Below are 7556 nucleotides of genomic sequence, written 5' to 3'. Positions count from 1 at the left end.
GTCGCTTTGAGTAAAAACAAAAAAGTAAGAATTTGACGTTAAAGGTGCACTGTGTAACTTCTCTGGAGAGGGTTTGTCTCCATGGATATGTTAATGCTTTGGTCTAAATGTTCCGCAGTATGGCATTAAACTAACCTGTGTTGCATTTATTCGATTACAAGGTGTTATTTATGACTCGAAAATATCTTAAAATAACATTAATTCTGACAGTTTGTGGGGTCGCCTCTCCACAAATCTAACCCGTAATTTGGTTTGCGAGTCTCCATGGAGATTCATAAGTTTATGGTCATACTGTGGAACATTCTAGGCACATCTCCACGGAGACGAGCAGGTGACGCTCCCTCCACCGGAAAAGTTACACGGTGCACCACTAAAGCTGATGTGTAAAATCAGTTTAAACTATTTAAATTCAGAATCTTAAGTTTGGTTGCCGGATCAAATCTTGGTAAAAACTCAAAAAATCCTTGGGCAAGACACTTTACTCCACTCCAGTCACACTAAATTGGGGTTTTTCTAATTTGCTAAAAGAAATTCCCGCCAGTTTCAACATATTTTTTGTTGATTTAAGCCATCGAATTTGCAATTGTGAGTTAAAAATATTCCATGTTCCAAGTCGTGCCTCTTGAAACCATTTAACCTACTATATGTCGAAAAAAAACAAATAATTCACACCTTATTTTTTTATAGTTTAGTCCTAGTACTGTTGCCATAGCGATCCGCAACAAAAAAAAACAAAATAGTATATCTTTTAAATGGAATCAAGTTCTCAAAATGGAAGCAGAAATCCATGAATACCTGGTTCAGTCCTGGTCTAGTCCTGGTCTAGTTACAGGCTTGTGGTCATAATGTTTTGGCTCATCTGTGTGTATAAATATGTAGTTATATTCATATTTAGATTAGAAAAAGCCTCTGTGTCCTTGTGGTTTGTGCAATAGTCTTACTGTAAATCTCAAAGCCTTAATGTAATCAGAAACAATGTAAAAACATGTTAAAATGGGGAAATAAGAGAGTTCAGTTCTGAATATTTGGTCCCTGGTTCAGGAAGTAAAAAAGAAGCCATGACAAAACCAACACGACTGTCCACAGGGTTTGGTGCAATTGTAAAATGTTTATATTTTTATGTATTTATTTATTTATTTATTTATTTAAAGGAGACATGTTGTGCTGAATGGACTTTAAAGAGATTTTAAACACGTCCAAATACTTTTATCTCATCATTAAAGTGGGACAAAACTCTTAAACTCCGCCCACAAACGCATTTCAAATAGAGCTGCTAAACTGGGCGGGGCCTGGTGGACTAAAGGGGAGAGTGAGGGGAGGAGCGGTCTGGACTAAAGGGGAGAGTGAGAGCGTGAGGGAGAAGGACGGGGGTCTGGAGGACTAAAGGGGGGAGTGATGGGAGGAGGGGCCAGGTGGACTAAAGGGTAGAGTGAGGAGGAGGGAGGAGGGGTCTGGAGAACTAAAGGGGAGAGAGAGGGGGGAGGAGGGGTCTGGAGAACTAAAGGGGAGAGAGAGGGGGGAGGAGGGGTCTGGAGAACTAAAGGGGAGAGTGAGGGAGGAGGAGGGGTCTCAAGGACTAAAGGGGAGAGTGAAGGAGAGGAGAGGGGTCTGGAACAAAGGGGAAAGTGAAGGAGGAGGAGGGGTCTAGAGGATTAAAGGGAGAGTGGGGGGGTCTGGAGGACTAAAAGGGAGAGTGAGGGTGGAGGAGGGTTGTCTGGACTAAAGGGGAGAGTGAGAGAGTGTGGGTGGAAGAGGGGGGTTTGGACTAAAGGGAAGAGTGCACTAGGCTGTAATCAAGGCAGTCTTGTGTGATGTCACATAGTACTTGAAATGATCAGTGAACAGTGGATCCAGGACTCACTCATTTTTATACTTTAGTTTTTACCGCAAAGCTACAAATTTATCGATAGATTACACCAACATTGCCAAAAAATAAAAAAAATATACACAGTTTAGTTCCACTTTAACTCACTAAGAACAGACTTATTTCTTGTATTAAGTCATTTTACATTAATATTCTGATTAAAAATGTCCAAATTATAACATATGATCCACTGTTGTCATAGATTATCACTATATATATGAGACCAAAGCATAATATGTCTTCTACAGTGACTTTATTGTGAAAATGCTATTGAGTTGGAACCAGTGACCAAATATTTCAAAATAAAACATCGGTATTTATTCAAAACCAGTTAGAAAAATGTATAGAGAATTTTATGGTAAAAACTGGTGCTGCCTTAGGAGCCAAAGCCATGCATTTAACCCAGAGGAGAGTGAGTGTGTATTTTAAATATTATTCAAATAAAAGAAAACTACACTATGTTTTAAAGTGACTATGACAGGTTGGACCACTCATTTGACTAAAACACAGTTACGGTCATATATTTAATATATATACATATATATAAGATTTTACAACAAAAATATTACAATTCTTTTTCCAAATTTGACCATTTTTTAGAACATCACTAAAGAATTCAACTCCTCAAACTCCTCTGATGTGCACAGAAATTATTATATAACAGATAAAATGATAAGAAAACACCTTTGTTTTCTTTAAATAATGTTTAAAGTATCAGAAAAATGTTGTTTCTTGTGCAAATTGTGCAGAACTTTTGGACAGAATTCTCCACTTTCTCTGTAATTTTCAATATATTTTTCAACTTTTCTTCACAAATTGCTTCTTGATTTGTATAAAACTATCATTTGCATTTATCCCACCAAATTAAGTCCAAAATAGAGACTCATCGAAACCTGTCATGAGCACTTTAAATGGACTTCTATGCTAAAAGAGTAAAGATGTCAACATTTGAAAACTATGTAGCTATATATATTTACTGTATTATGCAATTTCTTTAACATTCCTTCTCAGACCAACTGCACTGAAGTGTTTGTTTGAATCTAATTTTAAAGTTTAACCATAAATATTGTTAAATGATATGATTATGTACAGACAACTTGTTTTAAAATACCAAAAATATCATGTAAACAGAGGTGGGTAGAGTAGCCAAAAATTGTACTTAAGCAAGAGTAACGTTACTTTAAAAAAAAAAATAAATAAATGTACAGTTGTATAGTTTATAAAGTGAAAGTACAAAGTCATGGTCCAAGAAATGTCTCAAGTACAAATAAAAAAGTATTTAGCAATGTGAATTTGAAGTTAATTGGAAGAAGACAACATTAAAGGTGCACTATGTCACTTTCTGGTTAGAAGTCCGTCACCTGCTTGTTTCTATGCCGATGTCATTGCTCTGGAATGTTCCACAGTGTGACATTAAACAGCTCTACTTTACATTTATTCAATTACAGGTGGTTTTATAGCTCAAAAATACCTAGAAAAACAAACATTCTGACTGTGAGCGGGGTCGCCGCTCCACAGATCTGACCTGTAACTTGGTCTGGTTTGGTCTCCGTGAAGATAGAAAGGTTTAATGCCACACTGTGAAACATTCCAGACAAAGCAAAGCATCTGACGGACGCTCCACCAGAAAAGTTACACAACGCAGCTTTAAATATTGAACCGAATCTGGCATTTTCAAGTAAAAGACACAAAAATTTCATATTATCCACATAAAGCTTTTGTCCTTTAAACTTTTACACTTTTACTCAAGAGTATACTTCAATAAAATATTACTCGAGTAGTTGTAAAAGTATGCTGCTAGGAAAGTACTCTGAAAAGTACAATTTCTTTAAAAAGTTACTCAAGTAAACATAACAGAGCTCTACCCACTTCTGCATGTAACTTTATTTTTGACATATATTTTTCTTGCAATATTATTTTATCACTTAGAAACTAGAGACATCATATAAAACTATCGATATCGTGCATAGGATCTATTTATTTAAAAAATAATAATAAATGTAAATGTTTATTGTGTAATATTTTTGTCATTTGCTCCGTATGTGTTGCCAAAGAAGCTATTTTTTGTACATAAAATAATGAACTATAACTGCACTTTAATCTATGTAAATTATATGCATTTATTTATATATTGTAGTGTTTTGAAGGTGAATAAGTGGTTTCAGTGGTGTTTTTGTCAATATTTGAGCAATAGTTAGTAAAAATCTAGAGTAGCATTAGCGGGTTAGCATTAGCGAGTTAGCATCACAATGCTAGCTGAGGCAAATCACTGTGCCAGAGTTCGTATATCATAGATGCTTTTAATTTGCATTTTTAAAGGCGCTGTACCTGATTTTTTACAGTTTAAAAAGCGCAAAAAAAACTAAAGTAGTTCATTGTAAACAGTTTGTAATCGTTCGAAGTTATTACACAGTTATCTTACTCATTCAGAGCTTCATAATTATTGAGTTTTTTTTAGCGCTTTTCACAACATTCAGAGACCAGTGCGGTGTTTTGTAGTGTTAGTGATGGTAAAGCTGACTACATCTAGCATTCTAACACGCAATTCCTGATTCTCAAACCATAAAACGCTTTATAATTAGATGCTGACAGTAAACAAAAGACTTATTTCGACCTCGAGAGCTGCTTATAAAATATATCTGTACTGCGGCAAGTCACGTTTAGCTCGAATACATGGGAAAAAAAAGGTACATGCCCTTTAAGTCCTATTTAAATCCTTATTTATTAACAATTTATGTAACGATATTCATCTCACGGTATGATATTTATTGCGATATTTTGAAGAGGCTGATATAATTGTAGATGGGAAACCTTTTTGCCTTTAAAGTAACTTGACAAGATTTTGGTGTGAATTATTACCATCATAATCCCAAGAATTAAAGTAAAAAACCATATCTCTTCATGTTTTCTGCGCTGAAATGAATCATGGGATATGTAGTCCCCTATTTTTATAAGCTGTTGTTACTATAAAACCATGCCTTTAAGCAACTTACTGTGAGACTTTTGACGATACGATATCACGATATTTCAGTTATTGTTACATCCCTATTGTTTATTATTATTATTTAGATTTTTCCTCTTAATTTAGTTTGTGTTAAAGATTATATTTGACGCAAAATGGACTCTTGTGAGCTTTAAGCCGTGTTATAATGCTTCTCAGAAACAGACCTGGAGTTGTGTTTTGTTTCATTCACACATGTTTCAGTAACTTCAAAATGCTCTGTTCCACCTTGTGATGTCATGAAGCAGTAGTTTTCAAGGTAGCGGCGAAATTTTTACCTTTAGTTCAGTAGAGATTGGCAATTCCAGGGCTGGAATGACCACAACTAGGATGCCAATGTGCACTTCTGACAATAAAATGCTTTCTAATTAGATGCAGACAGTACACAGAGTAACAATAACCAAAATATCGTGATATCGTATCGTCAAAAGTCTCTCAATAATACCTTGGACCATCACAATATATCGAATCACGAGTTTCTTTGCTTATATTTATTGTTATGATGCAGCAAGAGCTAAAAAAAAAACAGAGGAAACTACATCGACCATGATCCTTTGCTCCGTTTTGGTGTAAACTATATGAAGAAATAACAGCACTTTTAAATCTTAGTTCTTTGGATTAAGTCTTGTCAAGGCATTTTAAGAGGAAAAAGTAGCATATTAACAGTTTTACCTCCACAAAATATTGCAATAAATACCGTACCGTGAGACGTATATCGTGAAAATATCGTACTGAGAGATTTGGATATCGTTACATCAGTAGTACGCATCAGACTTATTTTGACCTCGAGACACATTTTAGTCAATTACAAATAAATACATAAAAATAAAAATACAAAATCAGGTACAGGGCCTTTAATAGAACATGTAAAATACTGTTAATAAAGTTATATATTGTAATAATAATAATAATAGGTGTTGCAGTGGGGGTCAAGTTGCAATGTAACTTTAAATGCATGAAAGTATAGCTCATATAGGACACTACTTTTCTATGTAATGGTCGTTTTAAATTCTACAGAGAGAATCCAACTACAGGTTTCTATAAATACTTTTATCGTGCATGAAGTTTGGTCCCAAAATGTTGTAAAAATCAGTGGGGAAAAGTGAGTTTTAACTATAAATATCGTGCGTCTGACGTGGCTGGATGCTCAAATTGCTGTGACAATGTAGAAATCTGTGTAAAAATGTGAAGTGTTTGATTGTGGTTGTTTGATACTAACGATTTAAAGATCCAGCAAGATTTAAAAAAAACTATTTAAAAGAAAAACATATGGACAATATTAGACGATAAAATACAAAATTGGGCAAAAATATCTCTAAGTTCGAGGATCCTGTTTCAAATCTAAAAGGTATTGCCTTTGTGTCCTTGGGCAAGACACTTCGTTAATATTTCAACTTTAGTTATAAGAACGTTGCTGGGTGTTTTAGGAAGGGCATCTGACGTAAAAATGTGCAAAAACCAAGGACCCAGTTTACTTTCTGAATCCAAAATAACTAAATTTGATCGCTACTACTACTACTACTACTACTACTACTACTACTACTACTACTACAACTGCTGCATTAGTTGTAGATTATGCTCAAAATTGCTTTAAAATTCTTATATAATTCACAGTTTGAGGAGAAAAGCTTCATGTTACCAGACAAGCAAGAAGGGTGAAGTGTCTTGCTCAAGGGCACAATGACAGTTTACGGGTTGGAGCTGAGATTGAACCATCAACCTTTGTGGTTTAAGGGCAAACGCTCTACCACTAAAGCCATGTTGATTTGTACCTTCAGTCTATATACTACTGTATGTGTGTCTGCCATTATAACTAAATGGGAAAACTTGCTGGATAATTATAATTCCTTAGCGTCAATACACAATTCCATTTGGTCTTGTTGTGTAGTTATGTTGTCAGAAAAAGTCCAAATGTGTAAATGTGAATTAAATAGTCCCATGTATGTTTATTTTTTGGCTGCTGGTTGTTGTTCATGTTCCAGAATTTGTAATAATTTCAGATGTTGTGGCTTTATAACTCTACGGGAGCTTCACTGTTTTCCAAAAATCTCCAAACTTCTGATCCACAAATGTTTCTCTTTCTCATTGTTTGTTTGGGGTGATCATCTCCACAAATTGCCATAATAATCTCATGGTTTAAAGATGTACTGTGTAACTTTTCCTGGTGGAGGGTTCGTCAGATGTCTGTTTTTCTTGGTGTTTTTGAGCTATAAAATCATCTGTAATTGAATAAATGTAAGGTGGAGATGTTTAATGTCACACTGTGGAACATTTAAAGCAGAACAAAAATATATAATACTTTTTTTTTATCACTTTTGTTTATTTATATGGACAGAGAAGATTGCACCAAAGAATTTGACGTCAATTTTAACCTATAGGAAATCTGCATTATAATGTTACGTGAACACAGTTTTTATTACAACTGTCGTATTTTTTGGATTATAAGGCGCAATTCTCTCGTCTGTTTTCATACATAAGGTGCACCGGATTATAAAGCGCATTAAGCGAAACAAACGGACAACACTTGAGACTGATTTAGCCCGCACCGGGGATTGGATAAAACCTTTCTAATTACAAAGAAAACTGGCAAACTGCACTGCTGTCATCATTTCAAATGTAGGTAGGGGCCTATTCATGGATTTCAAAATGATGAGAAATTAGGACTGTTGGTCTGTTGCCATAGCGATTACC

This window comes from Boleophthalmus pectinirostris, unplaced genomic scaffold, assembly GCF_026225935.1.
Source record: "Boleophthalmus pectinirostris isolate CB_2022bp ecotype Guang Dong unplaced genomic scaffold, ASM2622593v1 HiC_scaffold_14, whole genome shotgun sequence".
Taxonomy (NCBI): Eukaryota; Metazoa; Chordata; class Actinopteri; order Gobiiformes; family Gobiidae; genus Boleophthalmus; species Boleophthalmus pectinirostris.
This window is presented reverse-complemented; position numbering follows the sequence as displayed.